Raw genomic sequence first — 17,370 nt, 5'->3', positions numbered from 1 at the left:
GGTATACCGCCCAGCCCTAGCATTGACTGACCTTCATGTCTTAATGTGATGATGGACTGTCGTTTCTCTTTGCTTGTTTGAGCTGTTCTTGCCATCATATGGACTTGGTCGCTTTCTCAGCCATTTACTCATTGCGCTAGCAAATTGAAGAATAACTACAGTAATTGTTGGTGATTAGGAAACATATGAGAATAAGTGCAAGCTTCAGCACACAATGTCCAGGGGGTGAGTACGCTCTACCGCTATGGGATAATTTAGTTGGTGTAACGTAAGACAGTCTCGTTTTCCAATTGTTTTTGTAGTGTGAATCGTTCCTGTTCATACCGAGGTGAAGAGTGGAACATTGAAGGAATTAATCCGAGCCTCATGCTGGCACTGTTTCGAATAGATCTCTTAGATTGGTGGGAGCATGGTCCCAGTGATGTACTAGGCCGTCTTCACCACCCTTGGAGAGCCTTGTGGTCGTGGACAGAGCAATTCCCGTACCAGGCCATGATGCAAACAGTCAGTACGCTCTAGATGGTGCCGCAGTAGTATTTGGAGATGACCCGGAGTAGCATGCCACATTTCTTCAGAGCCCTCTTGACAAGAGTGGTGGAGTTGTTGTTCCATGTCAAGTCCTCGAGGAAATTAAAACTGCTAACTCTCTCTACGCCAGTCCCGTTGATGTGGTTCGGGGCATGTTCCCTACTCTTCTTCCTGAAGTCAACAATCAACTCTTTTGTTTTGCTGACGTTGACGGAGAGGTTGTTGTCCTGGCACCACAATGCCAGTTCACTTATCTCCTCCCTATAGGCTGACTCATATTGTTGGTTATCAGGCCTACATCCGTGGTGTCATTAGCAAACTTGATGATGGAGTTGGTGTCATGCAAAGCCACGCAGTCATGAGTGAACAGGGAGTACAGCAGAGGGCTGACGACACACCACTGGGGGCCCTGTGTTAAAAGACAGTGTGGAGGAGGAGGGGGTGTTACCAAATCCTCACAGCCTGTGGTCTGCCCATCATGAAGTCCAGGATCCAGTTGCAGAAGGTGGTGTCCTGACCCAGGGTTCTGAGCTTGGTGTCGAGCTTGTAGGGAACAATAGTGTTGAATGCTAAACTGTAGTCTATGAACAACATTCTTACATAGGTGTTCCTCTTGTTCCAATGTGTTACGTCCGTGTGAATAGCGATGGAAATGGCATCTTCCGTGGATCTGCTGGAATTGTAGGCAAATTGGAGTGGGTCCAGCACTCACTCTGAGGACGCGACCAGGGATGCCAACCAGGCCAGGGGCTTTGTGAGTATTCACTCTTTTGAGAGTTTTCCTCACGTCAGCCTCTGAGAGCGTAAGCACCTGGTCGTCCAGAGCAGCAAGAGGCGTCCTGGATGGCTCGGTATTGTCTGCCTCGAAATGAGCACAGAATGTTTTAATCTTGTCTGAGAGGGAGACTTCGGTGGGCACGACACAACTGGATTTACCTTTGTAGTCCGTGGTAGTCTGTAATCCTTGCCACATGCGTCGCGAGTCTGAGTTGTCGAACATCAATTCAAGTTTGAGTCTGTATTGTCTTTTTGATTCCCTAATGGATTTGCGGAGCTCGTACCTGCTTTCCTTGTATATGTCGCACGCATCACAGTCATCGCGGTTTGCTGACTTTGAATGCTGCAGTACAGGCTCTCAGCATTGTACGAACATCTCCGTTCATCCAGGGTTTTTGGTTAGGGTATCTCCGGATTGTTATTGTGGGTACAACATCAACACATTTTCTACTGACGTCTGTGACTGATGATGTATATTCCTCAATGTTGATGGATGAGACCTGGATGGATGAATCTTTGAACATATTCCAATCAGTATTCTCAAAACAGTCCTGCAGCAATGAGTCTGCCTCTGTCTAGTGCCTCACTATTCTCTGTGTCGGTGGCTCCCTTTTGAGTTGCTGCTTGTAGGTGGGGAGTAGGAACAGAGACATGATCTGATTGGCTGAAGTGGGGGCGGGGGAAGGCTTTGTACGCATCGTGGATGTTTGTTTATACATGGCCCAGCACATCGTTTCCTCTTGTGGGGCAGGATACATCTTGTTGATATATATAATGTGTTTTAAACATGCTTGGTTAAAATCACCCACGACAATAAAGACTGCTTCCGGGTGAGAGGATTCTTGTTGGCTAATGATCTTGTACAGTTCGCTGAGTGCCGCCTTGGTGTTTGCTTGTGCAATACGTACACAGTTGTAATAATAACACACGAGAATTTCCTCTGCGTATAGTGAGGTCAGCATTTTAGCAGGTCGGGTGAACAGGAGCTCGAGATATTTTCAACTTCGGTATACCAGGAATTTTTGATGAAGAAACATACCCCTCCCCTTCTCTTACCAGAAGCCGCTGTTCTATCTATACGGAACATGAAAAAGCCATCAGTGGGTGTGCGCATGTGTGTGCACGCTGTCATGCTGCTGTCCCCAGACTCGGGTGTCAGGCACGTAGAGAAACAGTGACTGCCCACTAGGGAATACTATTGCCCCCCCCCCCCTCTGTCCTCCTCTGTCTTTCCCTCCTTTTTTCTCTTGCTTTCTCTCTCTGAGAAAGCAAACACTCCTCCGTTTGTTTGTTGTTGACTTGAAGTACAACTCAAACATCGAGGGGGCATTTAGAGGCTCTTTCTCTCTCTCTCTCTCTCTCTCTCTCTCCCTCTTTCTGTTGTTTCTCTTTCTCTGTCTCTTCTAGTGAAGTGTTGTGACAATGACTGTCAGAAACAGATTACTAGTTGGTTGGTGGGCCTGGCGAGGCGAGTGGCGTGTGTGTGTGTGTGTGTGTTGGTGTGTATACAACTGCAGAGGGGAGGACTCTCTCTAACCTGCTGCTATTAATACAACCTAATGAACATAATCTGGAGGACAGGTTATCCTCTTACGTTTGTTGGCTGCACGGCTGGTTGCGAAGCACAGGGGAGGGGAGGGGGAGTGATAGAGAGAGAAGGAGAGGGAAAGCAGGCTGTGCTGCAGATTCTTTCCTATTGCGCTCTTTATCTACAATGTTCTCTCTCTGCCGCTCGGAGGGAATAGAAAGCAAAACAGATGTTTGAAGCATAGTTTCGTTTCTCCCCCAACTGTCTCTATCTTTCTCTTTCCTTTCTTTCTTGCTCTCCCGTTCTCTCTGTTGTGGACTAGCCAGAGGGGCAGTAGGACTAAGTGCCTCCTGTGCACTTGTGTATCAGTAGCTGATGTCAACCTCACTGACAATAACAAGAACTGAAACACTAGTTAACATCTCATAGACAAACCCTTGTTCTCCTATCATCTTGTTTCATCATGAATACTTTGAATACAGGAGCTAGGATATCAGGCTGCTGGACTGTAACAGGCTGCAGGTAAGTGCCTCACATTTATTTATATATTTATTTTTATTCTACTGTCATTTGTCTTCTTTCTCTGTGTCTATATAGTTTACCCCTCTATCTCTGTGTTTAAGACTGAGCTCCATGCGAGCTGCGTCATTCATTTCATTGTATTTATTTATCCAGGATAGTCCATTCAGTAACACTTGCCACTGTTTTTCAGGGAGTCCTGTACATGCCTGTGTGTTTTCATTCCCTCCACTCCTCTATAGCAGTGACTAGTGAGTTATCCTTATCTGTCTTTCTCTTTTAAAGAGACTGGCTGGCAGGACATGACCAACCAATCTCTTCTATAGCTAGTGGGCTTTAGTAGAATACAAGTTTTTGTTGTGTGGTGATGGGTTAGCTATTTAGCTTATGTAATAGCTTACCTGAGGGGTATCCTATGAAGCAAGCTAGATCTACTCAAGGTTTTCTAAAGCTAACCAGCTTCAGTTAAAAGGTTCGTCAGTACTCAAGCTTCATCAGTACTACGAAGGTGGATGTTGCTCGTCCGCCTGCTGCTAACTCTAGCAGGCTTGTAACTGTGCGTGCATGTCGAACATAGCTAGTTTACACCGAACTCTTCATTGAGACAATGCTGAAACATAAATCCATGGGCGAGTCAGTGCCACATTTTCAAAATCAAAATGAAAGAAAAGTTATCTTCCAAGTTCAGCAGGCTATGGTGTGAAATAGGCTTTTAGAAGGGCCGTCTTATTACTTATCGTTAATGTCATCTTTATTTTATTACTTATCGTTAATGTCATCTTTATTTTATTACTTATCGTTAATGCCATCTTTATTTTATTACTTATCGTTAATGCCATCTTTATTTTATTACTTATCGTTAATGCCATCTTTGGTGTGCTTATCAATGCACAAGCATCTCTTTTCCCACTCCTATCTATATATATATCTATATATTTTTTTTTTCACAACGTTTTACATTGTGTGAAGTTTAAAATACATTCTGTCATTACTAAATGTGCAATGTGATATATTTTAACATTGTTATTTTTTCATATACAATACTAATTTGATTAATTTAATATTGAATTATTCGTCCTCCTGTGGGTAGTTTGTAATGTCAGGTTATCAAATCAAATCGTATTAGTCACATGTGCCGAACAGGTATTATAGTGAAACAACTTTATAGTGAAATGCTTACTTATGAGCCCATACTGACAATGCAGTTTAACCTCACTAGGGTAGGGGGCACTATTTTCACCTCCGGATGAAAAGCGTGCCCAAAGTAAACTGCCTGTTACTCAGGCCCAGAAGCTAGGATATGCATATAATTGGTAGATTTGGATAAAAAACACTCTAAAGTTTCCAAAACTGTTAAAATAATGTCTATGAGTATAACAGAACTGATATGGCAGGCGAAAACCTGAGAAACATCCATCCATTGACTGCCTTTACAGTATCCAATGACTAACATGCTGACCAGACCGGACACGTTGCGTGCGCGAGCGTCGCAAAATAAATTTAGAAATCCATGTTATTCAATTATTGCACCCACACTGCTCGCGAACGAGCGTCTGCGTTACCAAGGGCTAAAATAGAAGTCATTCCTATTTCTGACGCAGATCGCGCTGAAAGTCCTGCCTCTCCCATCTCCTCATTGGTTTATAGAAGCAGGTACCCACGTGCCATCTCCTCATTGGTTATACCCACGTGGGTGATTGAAAGACGAACTGTTTTGCCGGTAGTCGTGGTAATACTATGAAAGTTTAGATGCGATCACCATATAAGTTCAACATGAAAAAGCCTGGAAGGAGGAGAGATGACTAGAAACGATTCGGTTGGCCGTTTTATGTGTGGATTAATTTGTCGGAGTAGAGGACCCTGTGCAGTTCAGGTAAAATAACAACTCAATGTTTATATCCCAGGACAAATTAGCTAGCAACAGCAAGCTAGCTAAATAGGACAAATTAGCTAGCAAGTGCAAGCTAACTAGCTAAATTGCCATGTTTAATGTTTAATGCTTTTCGACCTGTCCCCAAATTAATGTCATTGGTTCAGAGTTTGTTTTGATATTTTAACCTGCGTGTCATGATCGCATTTGGTGTAGGGGGACAAAATAAATTTATGCACGATGGCGCACGCGCGCTGCCGGTTTGGGTACCGTGTTAGGACTCAGATTGCACTTCCTATGGCTTCCACTAGATGTCAACAGTCTTTAGAAATTSTTTCAGGCTTGTATTCTGAAAAATGAGAGAGTAAGACCACTCTGAATGAGTGGACCCTRCAGTGTCCCAGAACTGTTTACGACCGAGAGCGCGCCTTTCTTATTTTTCTTTTATATTGACGAAGCTATTGTCCGGTGGAAATATTATTGATTATTATGACTAAAAACAACCTGAGGATTGATTATAAACATCGTTTGACATGTTTCTATGAACTTTACTGATACTTTTGGGATTTTTCGTCTGCCTGTTGTGACCGCCTTGGAGCCATTGGATTACTGAACAAAACGYGCCAACAAAACGGAKGTTTTTGGATATAAAGAGGGACTTTATCGAACAAAACAAACATTTATTGGGTAACTGGGAGTCTTGTGACTGCAACCTTATGAAGATCATCAAAGGTAAGTGATTAACTTTATCGCTATTTCTGACTTTTGTTACTCCTTTACTTGGCTGGTAACTGTTTGTAATGTTTTGTGTGCTGGGCGCTGTACTCAGATAATTGCATGGTATGCTTTCGCCGTAAAACCTTTTTGAAATCTGACACAACGGTTGGATTAACAAGAAGTTAATCTTTAAGCCGATGTATAACACTTGTATGTATTTTGAATTTTTATTATGTGTATTTCTGTTTTTGAATTTGGTGCTCTGCAATTTCACTGGATGTTGGCCAGGTGAGACGCTAGCGTCCCACACATCCTAGAGAGGTACATTTTTTTATTAAAAAACAAGTAATTAAAGAGTAGCAGTAAAATAACAATAGCGAGACTATATGCAGGGGGGTACCGGTACAAAGTCAATGTCAACCGGCTTATTGTCAACCGGCTTACATCAATGTCAACCGGCTTACAAAGTCAACCGGCTTATTGAGGGAATATGTCGGGAGTTATTAAAGTGACTATGCATAGATGATAACAACAGAGAGTAGCAGCGGTGTAAAAGAGGGGGGTGGGGGGAGGAGTGGCAATGCAAATAGTCTGGGTAGCCATTTGATAAGATGTTCAGTAGTCTTTTGGCTTGGGGGTAGAAGCTGTTTAGAAGCCTCTTGGACCTAGACTTGGCGCTCCAGTACTGCTTGCCGTGCGGTAGCAGAGAGAACAGTCTATGATTAGGGTGGCTGGAGTCTTTGACAATTTTTAGGGCCTTCCTCTGGCACCGCCTGGTATAGAGGTCCTGAATGGCAGGAAGCTTGGCCCCAGTGATGTACTTGGCTGCTCGCACTACCCTCTGTAGTGCCTTGCGGTCGGAGGCCGAGCAGTTGCCATACCAGGCAGTGATGCAACCAGTCAAGATGCTCTCGATGGTGCAGTTGTAGAACCTTTTGAGGATCTGAGGACCCATGCCAAATCTTTTCAGTCTCCTGTGGGGGAATAGGTTTTGTCGTGCCCTCTTCATGACTGTCTTGGTGTCCCTCGACCATGTTAATTTGTTGGTGATGTGGACACCAAGGAACTGGAAGCTCTCAACCTGCTCCACTACAGCCTCGTTGATGAGAATGGGGGCATGCTCGGTCCTCTTTTTCCTGTAGTCCACAATCATCTCCTTGATCACGTTGAGGGAGAGGTTGTTGTCCTGGCACCACAAGGCCAGGTCTCTGACCTCCTCCCTATAGGCTGTCTCGTCGTTGTCGGTGATCAGGCCTACCACTGTTGTGTCATCGGCAAACTTAACTTATTTGGGTACCCCCCTTCTTCTCAATTTCCGCCTAAAGACATACCCTAATCTAACTGCCTGTAGCTCAGGCCCAGAAGCAAGGATATGCATATTCTTGGTTCATTTGAAAGGAAACACTCTGAATTTTGTGGAAATGTGAATTGAATGTAGGAGAATATAACAGAATAGATCTGGTAGAAAAAAATACAAGGAAATAAACATTTGTTTTCTGTTTTTTATTGTTGCTGCATCATCTTTCAAATGACCAAGAACAGCCAAACATACAGATAGGATGCTGTGGATGATTTTAATGAAGAACATAAGATGGCAACAATAGCTGAGCAAAGTTTTAGACAGATAACTTCAAAAATAGCGAGCTACATGACATTGAGCATGAAGTCACCCAGGTGTCCCACACAAATGTATGTGTGGCCGAATTGGTGGCCGAGTTGGTACAGTGATACATTTTGAAGGAAAGAACTATATACAAAATATATAAATGCTATTCTAACACCCCCCCCCCCCAAAAAAAAATATATATAAAAAATAAATAATAATAAACTAACAAAAATAACAAGGGTAACTATTTACACATTTCTATTTACAATATTGTGAAGACCCTCAGTCCTCTACACAATATTGTGCTGCTGGTGCCATGGCCCATAGCAGTCTCTTTCTGCTGTAAAGCAGAGGCTTACTGAACAGGTGGTGCAGGTGATGGGGCATTTCCTGTGACAAAGCGCACAACGACGTCTCCCTACTGGCCCTTTTTGCCCTGAGGCACATTCATGCCTGCAGAGATGAATCTGGGCAGGTGAACACCACTGGTTGACGGAGCAGAAGGTGCTGCAGTGGACTTGCTGTAGCTAGCAAGCTCCTGGATGAGCAGCTCCCTGAAGGCTAGCTGTGAGATGGGGGGCTGTCCACAGCTCTTGGCCATTTCCTTCTGGAGGATGAAGGAATTCACCACAGCAATGTCAATGAAATGATAGAAAAATGTCTTGTACCATTTTATGGTCTTGTGGAAAACATTGTAGTATCCTATCAGCGCATCTGACAGGTCCACACCTCCCATGCCCTTGTTGTAGTCCTTCACAGCAGCTGGGATGGGGAATTTTTTTGTGGTCCATGCCCCGGCCCCGTCCTTCACACGCCTGACGACGTGATCTCCACTGGAGGACTTGTGGATACTGGAGCACATGACCACCTCTCTGGTATCCATCCACTTCACAAACAGCAGGCCATCTTCACGGATCCATCTCATGGTACCCTGCTCAGCCCGCTTAGGCATGTCTTTCACCTTTGTCTTTGGAAATCCCACCCTGTTGGTACAAATGGTGCCACAAGCCCACACCTCCCGCTTCCTCAGCTCTGTAAACAGGGTAGGGCTTGTGTAGAAGTTGTCCACAAACAGTTTGTAGCCCTTCCCCAGCAGTTGAAAATCCAATAACTCCATAACAGAATCATAACTAAGTCCATTACTGGTAGCAAAACTGTTTTCCCCCTCATAAACAAAAAAATTGCAAGTGTAGGCTCACACAGAATCAGCCAAAACAAACAGTTTGTAACCCCATTTGGTTGGTTTGTTACGCATGTATTGTTTGAGGCTGATTCTGGCCTTTGAGGCTACCATCCTCTCATCGATGGACAGGTTCTGGGCGGGCTGAAAATAGGACTTGCAGGCCTCAACGATGCTGGGGTAGAGAGGTTTGATTTTGCAGAGCCTATCAAACCTTGGTGTGCCTCTCTTCTTGTCATTCTCCCCATCAACTTCTGGGTCACTGATATGAAGCGCCCGTGAGGTAGTCAGAAACCTTTTACAAGACATGACAGTCATGGGGAAAGGCAGTTGATAGAGAGCTGGCGTTTTCCAGTAGTCCCTTAGAGTTTTCAACTTCACCAGCCCCATGTAAATGACCATTGAAAAGTAGCAGAAAAGGTCTGACATGGAAATGGTCTTCCATGCCTCTTTCTTTCCTGCCTGCTTCTTAGCCCCATACTTATTGGTGTTCGACACCAGGGAATCAATAACTGACGAGTTGAAAAACAGTTGAAAAAGTTGAAGAGGGCTGTACTTTGCAGTCATGTCTAGTTGAGGTCCTGGCTGCCTTTTGGGTCTAAAAACTGGTGGATTTGGTTCCACATCATCTTCTAACACAGAGTGCCAACGACCCTCTGGCCCTCTGTCTGCAGGTTTCTCTCTTCCCCACCTCCGCTTCTTTGTCACTGACTTCACACCTCTAGATGGCCAGGTAGGTGTGGAGCCGGAGACAGCGGGGGTCCGGCTGGATGAACCAGCTTCAGAGGGAGATGGACACCTAGACATTGGCGGCTCATAGTCAGAATCACTGCCACTGAGAAAGATTTAAAAAATCAGTAACAATACTTTCACGTATGAGCCCTGTATCAACACGTAAAATAATCAGATATATATATATATTTTATTTTTTTTCACCTTTATTTAACCAGGTAGGCTAGTTGAGAACAAGTTCTCATTTGCAACTGCGACCTGGCCAAGATAAAGCATAGCAGTGTGAACAGACAACACAGAGTTACACATGGAGTAAACAATAAACAAGTCAATAACATGGTAGAAAAAAAAGAGAATCTATATACAATGTGTGCAAAAGGCATGAGGTAGGCAATAAATCGAATAATTACAATTTAGCAGATTAACACTGGAGTGATAAATCATCAGATGATCATGTGCAAGAAGAAGATACTGGTACTGGTGTGCAAAAGAGCAGAAATAAATAAATAAAAGCAGTATGGGGGGTGAGGTAGGTAAATGGGTGGGTAGTTTACAGATGGACTATGTACAGCTGCAGCGATCGGTTAGCTGCTCGGATAGCAGATTTTTAAAGTTGTTGAGGGAGATAAAAGTCTCCAACTTCAGAGATTTTTGCAATTCGTTCCAGTCGCAGGCAGCAGAGAACTGGAAGGAAAGGCGTCCAAATTAGGTTTTAGCTTTAGGGATGATCAGTGAGATACACCTGCTGGAGCGCGTGCTGCGGGTGGGTGTAGCCATCGTGACCAGTGAACTGAGATAAGGCGGCACTTTACCTAGCATAGCCTTGTAGATGACCTGGAGCCAGTGGGTCTGACGACGAACATGAAGCGAGGGCCAGCCGACTAGGGCATACAGGTCGCAGTGGTGGGTCGTATAAGGTGCTTTAGTAACAAAACGAATGGCACTGGTGATAAACTGCATCCAGTTTGCTGAGTAGAGTGTTGGAAGCTATTTTGTAGATGACATCGCCGAAGTCGAGGATCGGCAGGATAGTCAGTTTTACTAGGGTAAGTTTGGCGGCGTGATGTGAAGGAGGCTTTGTTGCGGAATAGAAAGCCGATTCTTGATTTGATTTTGGATTGGAGATGTTTGATATGAGTCTGGAAGGAGAGTTTGCAGTCTAGCCAGACACCTAGGTACTTATAGATGTCCACATATTCTAGGTCGGAACCGTCCAGGGTGGTGATGCTAGTCGGGCGTGCGGGTGCAGGCAGCGAACGGTTGAAAAGCATGCATTTGGTTTTACTAGCGTTTAAGAGCAGTTGGAGGCCACGGAAGGAGTGTTGTATGGCATAAAGCTCGTTTGGAAGTTAGATACACAGTGTCCAAGGAAGGGCCGGAAGTATATAGAATGGTGTCGTCTGCGTAGAGGTGGATCAGGGAATCGCCCGCAGCAAGAGCAACATCATTGATGTAACAGAGAAAGAGTCGGCCCGAGAATTGAACCCTGTGGTACCCCCATAGAGACTGCCAGAGGACCGGACAACATGCCCTCCGATTTGACACACTGAACTCTGTCTGCAAAGTAGTTGGTGAACCAGGCAAGGCAGTCATTAGAAAAAACCGAGGCTACTGAGTCTGCCGATAAGAATATGGTGATTGACAGAGTCGAAAGCCTTGGCCAGGTCGATGAAGACGGCTGCACAGTAATGTCTTTTATCGATGGCGGTTATGATGTCGTTTAGTACCTTGAGCGTGGCTGAGGTGCACCCGTGACCGGCTCGGAAACCGGATTGCACAGCGGAGAAGGTACGGTGGGATTCGAGATGGTCAGTGATCTGTTTGTTGACTTGGCTTTCGAAGACCTTAGATAGGCAGGGCAGGATGGATATAGGTCTGTAACAGTTTGGGTCCAGGGTGTCTCCCCCTTTGAAGAGGGGGATGACCGCGGCAGCTTTCCAATCCTTGGGGATCTCAGATGATACGAAGGAGAGGTTGAACAGGCTGGTAATAGGGGTGCGACAATGGCGGCGGACAGTTTCAGAAATAGGGGGTCCAGATTGTCAAGCCCAGCTGATTTGTATGGGTCCAGGTTTTCCAGCTCTTTCAGAACATCTGCTATCTGGATTTGGGTAAAGGAGAACTGGGGAGGCTTGGGCGAGTAGCAGCGGGGGAGGCGGGGCTGTTGGCCAAGGTTGGAGTCGCCAGGARGAAGGCATGGCCAGCCATTGAGAAATGCTTGTTGAAGTCTTCGATTATCACGGATTTATCGGTGGTGACCGTGTTACCTAGCCTCAGTGCAGTGGGCAGCTGGGAGGAGGTGCTCTTGTTCTCCATGGACTTTACAGTATCCCAGAACTTTTTGGAGTTAGAGCTACAGGATATATAGAGTACAGGGAACATCCATTCCATGTTTATGTAAAATAAATTTAAAAAATATATCACACACACACAGTATAGCCAATGTGTACTTTACACATTTCATTACAGATGATATTTTTATATATTGCAAATAAAATAAGAAAATCTTAAAAAGAAATCTCAAATGAATAATATTTGATATTATTAATTTCAAACAATGACATTAGCATTAGAATTTACCAATCCAGCATGGCATCCTCGCCATGCAGAAACATGTCATCCGCCTGTGAATCAAAACTAGCTTCGCTGAAAGATTCATCTTCCTGAAGCAACTCGGTCTCGCTGTCTCTATCAATTTCCTCTATAATTTGGGTTAAATCTGTATACCTAGACTTTGTTTTAGCTTTTCCTGATTTATTCGCCATAATTTAAATATATAAACTTGTTGAAAATGCTATTGAATATGTACTGCTATGCGTGACACTCGTGGCTCCGTCAAGTAGGATTTGCAATGGCGAATGAACCTCTTTTACGCCAGAGTTTACGACAAAGGCTGGTCTTCGAACGTATAACCATTACATATTGCCGTTTACCTCAGCTCATTGGCAATCTTCCAAGCTAGATTTCAAGATGATCAGTGGTCATTGGGCCAAAATACAGTCAATCAACGATAGACCGGTCCTACCATTGGTGCGCAATGAGGTCATTGATTGGTGTCTTCAAATCGGTTTGTTTCGGTCAATACGTCCCGGGAAAAGAACCATCAAGTATGGTTGTGTTAGTAACCACCAGAGGATTGCAATGAAACCAACCATGACCGGATAAACATTTGTTTAGTGTGTGTAATTACCACGAACGCTTCATTCAAAGTTGAATGAGACGGAAATCACGACGCAACCGGTTTACAAATGTTTCGTGTTAGGCTATAAAAATTGATTTTATCAAACAAAACGAACATTCACTGTATAGTTAGGACACTTGGCATTGCCACCAGAGGAAGATCTTCAATGGTAAGCGATTTATTTGATTGTTATTTCTGACTTTCGTGACGCCAATGCTTGGTTGGAAAATGCTAGTAATACTTGTGTGTGGGGCGCCGTCCTCAGAAAATTGCATGTTTGCTTTCGCAGTAAAGCCTTTTTTAAATCTGACACAGCGGCTGGATTAATAAGACGTTAATCTTTTAAATGATGTAAGATACATGTATTTACAAGAATGTTTAATATAACGAATGGTGTATTTAGAATGTTAGCTCTCTGCGGTTTCACCGGATGTTGGCCTGGTGGGACGTTAGCGTCTCACCTACCCCAGAGAAGTTAATGATGGTGTTGGAGTCGTGCCTGGCAGTGCAGTCATGAGTGAACAGGGAGTACAGGAGGGGACTGAGCACGCACCCCTGAGGGGCCCCTGTGTTGAGGATCAGTGTGGCGGATGTGTTGTTACCTACCACTTACCAACTGGGGGTGACCCGTCAGGAAGTTCAGGATCCAGTTGCAGAGGGAGGTGTTTAGTCACAGGGTTCTTAGCTTATTGATGAGCTTTGAGGGCACTATGGTGTTGAACGCTGAGCTGTAGTCAATGATTAGCATTCTCACGTAGGTGTTCCTTTTGTCCAGGTGGGAAAGGACTGTGTGGAGTGCAATAGAGATTGCATCATCTGTGGATCTGTTAGGGTGGATTGCAAATTGGAGTGGGTCTGGGGTTTCTGGGATAATGGTGTTGATGTGAGCCATGACCAGCCTTTCAAAGCACTTCATGGCTACCAACCGGAATGCTACGGGTCGGTAGTCATTTAGGCAGGTTACTTCAGTGTTCTTGGGCACAGGGACTATAGTCGTCTGCTTTAAACATGTGGTATTACAGACTCGGACAGGCAGAGGTTGAAAATGTCAGTGAAGACACTTGCCAGTTGGTCAGCGCATGCTCGCAGTACACGTCCTGGTAATCTGTCTGGCCCTGCGGCCTTGTGAATGTTGACCTGTTTAAAGGTCTTACTCACATCGGCTGCGAAGAGCGTGATCACACAGTCTTCCAGAACAGCTGGTGCTCTCATGCATGTTTCAGTGTTATTTGCCTCGAAGCGAGCATAGAAGTAGTTTAGCTCGTCTGGTAGGCTCGTGTCACTGGGCAGCTCTCGGCTGTGCTTCCTTTTGTAGTTTGTAATGGGTTGCAAGCCCTGCCACATCCGAAGAGCATCAGAGCCGATGTAGTACGATTCGATCTTTGTCCTGTATTGAAGCTTTGCCTGTTTGATGGTTGGTCGGAGGGCATAACGGGATTTCTTATAAGCTTCCGGGTTAGAGTCTCTCTCCTCGAAAGCGGCAGCTATAGCCTTTAGCTCAGTGTGGATGTTGCATGTAATCCATGGCTTCTGGTTGGGGTATGTACTTATGGTCACTGTGGGGACGACATCATCGATGCACTTATTGATGAAGCCAATGACTGATGTGGTGTACTCAATGCCATCGGAGAAATCCCGGAACATATTCCAGTCTGTGCTAGCATAACAGTCCTGTAGCTTAGCATCTGCTTCATCTGACCACTTTTTTATTGTTCGAGTCACTGGTGCTTCCTGCTTTAATTTTTGCTTGTAAGCAAGAATCAAGAGGATAGAATTATGGTCAGATTTGCCAAATGGAGGGTGAGAGAGAGCTTTGTATGCATCTCTGTGTGTGGAGTAAAGGTGGTCCAGAGTTTTTTTCCCTCTGGTTGCACATTTAACATGCTGATAACAAGACGGATTTAAGTTTCCCTGCATTAAAGTCCCCAACTTCTAGGAGCGCCGCYTCTGGGTGAGCCTTTTCCTGTTTGCTTATGCCAGAATACAGCTCATTCAGTGCTGCCCTAGTGCCAGCATCAGTCTGTGGTGGTATGTAGACAACTATGAAAAATACAGATGAAAACTCTCTAGGTAGATAGTGTGGTCTACAGCTTATCATGAGATACTCTACCTCAGGCGAACAAAACCTTGAGACTTCCTTAGATATCGTGCACCAGCTGTTATTTACAAAAATACGTAGTCTGCCGCCCCTTGTCTTACCAGACGCCGCTGTTCTGTCCTGCCGGTACAGCGTATAACCAGCCAGCTGTATGTTGATAATGTCATTGTTCAGCAACGACTCCGTGAAGCATAAGATGTTACAGTTTTGAATGTCCCGTTGGTAGTTTAATCTTCCGCGTAGGTCATCGATTTTATTTTCCAAAGATTGCACGTTTGCTAGCAGAATGGAAGGAAGTGGGGTTTTATTCGATCGCTTACGAATTCTCGGAAAACTGCTCGCCCTCTGGCCCCTTTTTTCTCCGCCTTCCCTTCACACAAATGATGGGGATCTGGGCCTGTTCCCGGTAAGCAGTATATCATTCACATTGGGCTTGTCAGACTCGTTAAAGGAAAAAATGGATTCTGCCAATCCGTGGTGAGTAATCGCAGTTCTGATGTCCAGAAGTTATTTTCAGTCATAAGAGACAGTAGCAGCAACATTATGTACAAAACAAGTTTAAAAAATTGTTACAAATAACGCAAAGAAACAAAACAAAAAAAATTATTGGTTAGGAATACATAAAACGTCAGCCTTGTTCTCCAGCGCCATCTTAATTTGTGTAATGGTGAGTAAGGATGAGTTATGTGAAATCTGGAAGTAAGGTTTGCTGTGTACTCGTCAAGAAGTTGTGTACGCATCAAGACATTATTTTGTGTTGCAGTATGTGGAGTTGGGTGGTTAAAATGCAACATGTTGCATCGCCTGTGACCCACCATCTTGTTTACTGTTTACTATTATTATCAGCGCCAGGGGGGCCTGGATAGCTCCTCCATCTGGACTACATAGTTTGCTCTTRTTTGCTGCTCTCTTTTATATAGACTTTTATGTTTGCATTTTTGTGCGTGTTGTAGTGTGAGGTCAGAATTGACACATTTATGTGTAAGAGATGTTTGTATCTGTGTAACTATGGAGTGAGGGCATGTTTTATGGCACCCTGGCTTGGCTTTAACTGATAACTCAGATTAGGTTTGGGCAGTATCCAGATTTTAATTCGTCATACCTTTTCTGTACCATACTGGGATATACGGTATTACTGAATATGAACACAAGGGGGCGCCATTTAAAAAATAATAWATATATATATATATCCATGGCAAATGCATATCTGGAGCCCTAAATTGKAAATAATTTATTTGACACATCTTAGATTTCTTATAGTTATACTTAATTGGGCTGGCTGTCCCCCCCAAAATCTTGGTCAACCAAAAGTTGTCTGTTCTTTCGACCAATCAATTGGTCAACATTTTTAAACATGTATTTTTCCATATATATATAGACACGGTCACGCCCTGACCTTAGAGAGCCGTTTTATTTCTCTATTTTGTTTGGTCAGGGTGTGATTTGGGGTGGGCATTCTATGTTGTCTATTTCTTTGTTGTTTTTGCCTAGTGTGGTTCCCAATCAGAGGCAGCTGTCTATCGTTGTCTCTGATTGGGGATCATATAATAGTTGTCATTATCCGTTTGGGTTTTGTGGGGTGTTTTCCGTTTAGTATCTGTGCCTGACGGAGCTGTTCGCTTTCGTTTTTGTTATTTTTGTTTGAGTGAGTCTTGAGAATAAATATCATGAACACTTTCCACGCTGCGCTTTGGTCCACTCTTCCTTACGACGAGCGTTACAGACACACCCCTATGTGTTTTAAGAAAATCAACTATACGCATTGAGTTTGTCTGATGCTTAAACAAAGATCTAAATAACCCCCCCCCAAAAAAACTTAACCTGACCCAACTATTCTCCTCCCGCTCCTGCTGGCTTTCACAGATTCTGCCATTACTCTCCTGAAGTTTCCGGTAATAGGAGAGGAGAAAGCAACCTTTCTCATGTTGAATGCCAATTTATCTGAAAATTTCTACCGATCTGCGTGCCAGTTAAGGTTTTCATATGCACATTTTTGTGAAAGTTTAATTTTAAATAAAGTCTTCATCTTAAAACCATTGTCATGTGGTTAATTAAAATTCTATCCAAATCTAAATTAAAATGATACAAACCTRAAAAGTAAGTATGTAAAAATAGCCTGCAATAAAGCCAACAAATAAAAGCATTGCAACCAGCAGGTAGACAATATCCTGATAAAAATAAATATCCTGTTAATCACATTGGCTACACATGGTGTAACGCTCCTCCTCTTCATCTGATGATGAGGAATAGGAATCATCGGACCAACACGTAAGTGCTCATAGTAAATTGAATTAAATAAACTGAACACTGAATGACAAAAAACCAACAAAGAGAGCAAACGACACAAAACAGTCCTGTAAGGTGAAAAAACAGGAAACAACTACCCACAAACACAGGTGGGAACAGGCTACCTAAGTATGGTTCTCAATCAGAGACAACGATTGACAGCTGCCTCTGATTGGGGACCATACCAGGCCAAACACATAGAAAAGGACAACATAGAACAAAACATAGATTGCCCACCCCAACTCACGCCCTGACCAAACCAAAATAGAGACATAAAAAGGATCTCTAAGGTCAGGGCSTGACACATGGCMTGTCTGCAACAAACCTGAAACATTGTATCAACTATTA

The 17,370-nt window shown here is 43.9% G+C and overlaps 1 pseudogene; it reads left to right on the top strand.

Annotated features, from left to right (window-relative positions):
* Positions 1 to 2,993: 2,993 nt before the first annotated feature.
* The window catches only part of LOC112080640 (uridine-cytidine kinase-like 1), a 44,501-nt pseudogene continuing 30,124 nt past the window's right edge, over positions 2,994 to 17,370 (top strand).

This window comes from Salvelinus sp. IW2-2015, unplaced genomic scaffold (genome assembly GCF_002910315.2).
Source record: "Salvelinus sp. IW2-2015 unplaced genomic scaffold, ASM291031v2 Un_scaffold16395, whole genome shotgun sequence".
In the NCBI taxonomy this organism is placed as follows: domain Eukaryota; kingdom Metazoa; phylum Chordata; class Actinopteri; order Salmoniformes; family Salmonidae; genus Salvelinus; species Salvelinus sp. IW2-2015.
This window is presented reverse-complemented; position numbering and strand designations above follow the sequence as displayed.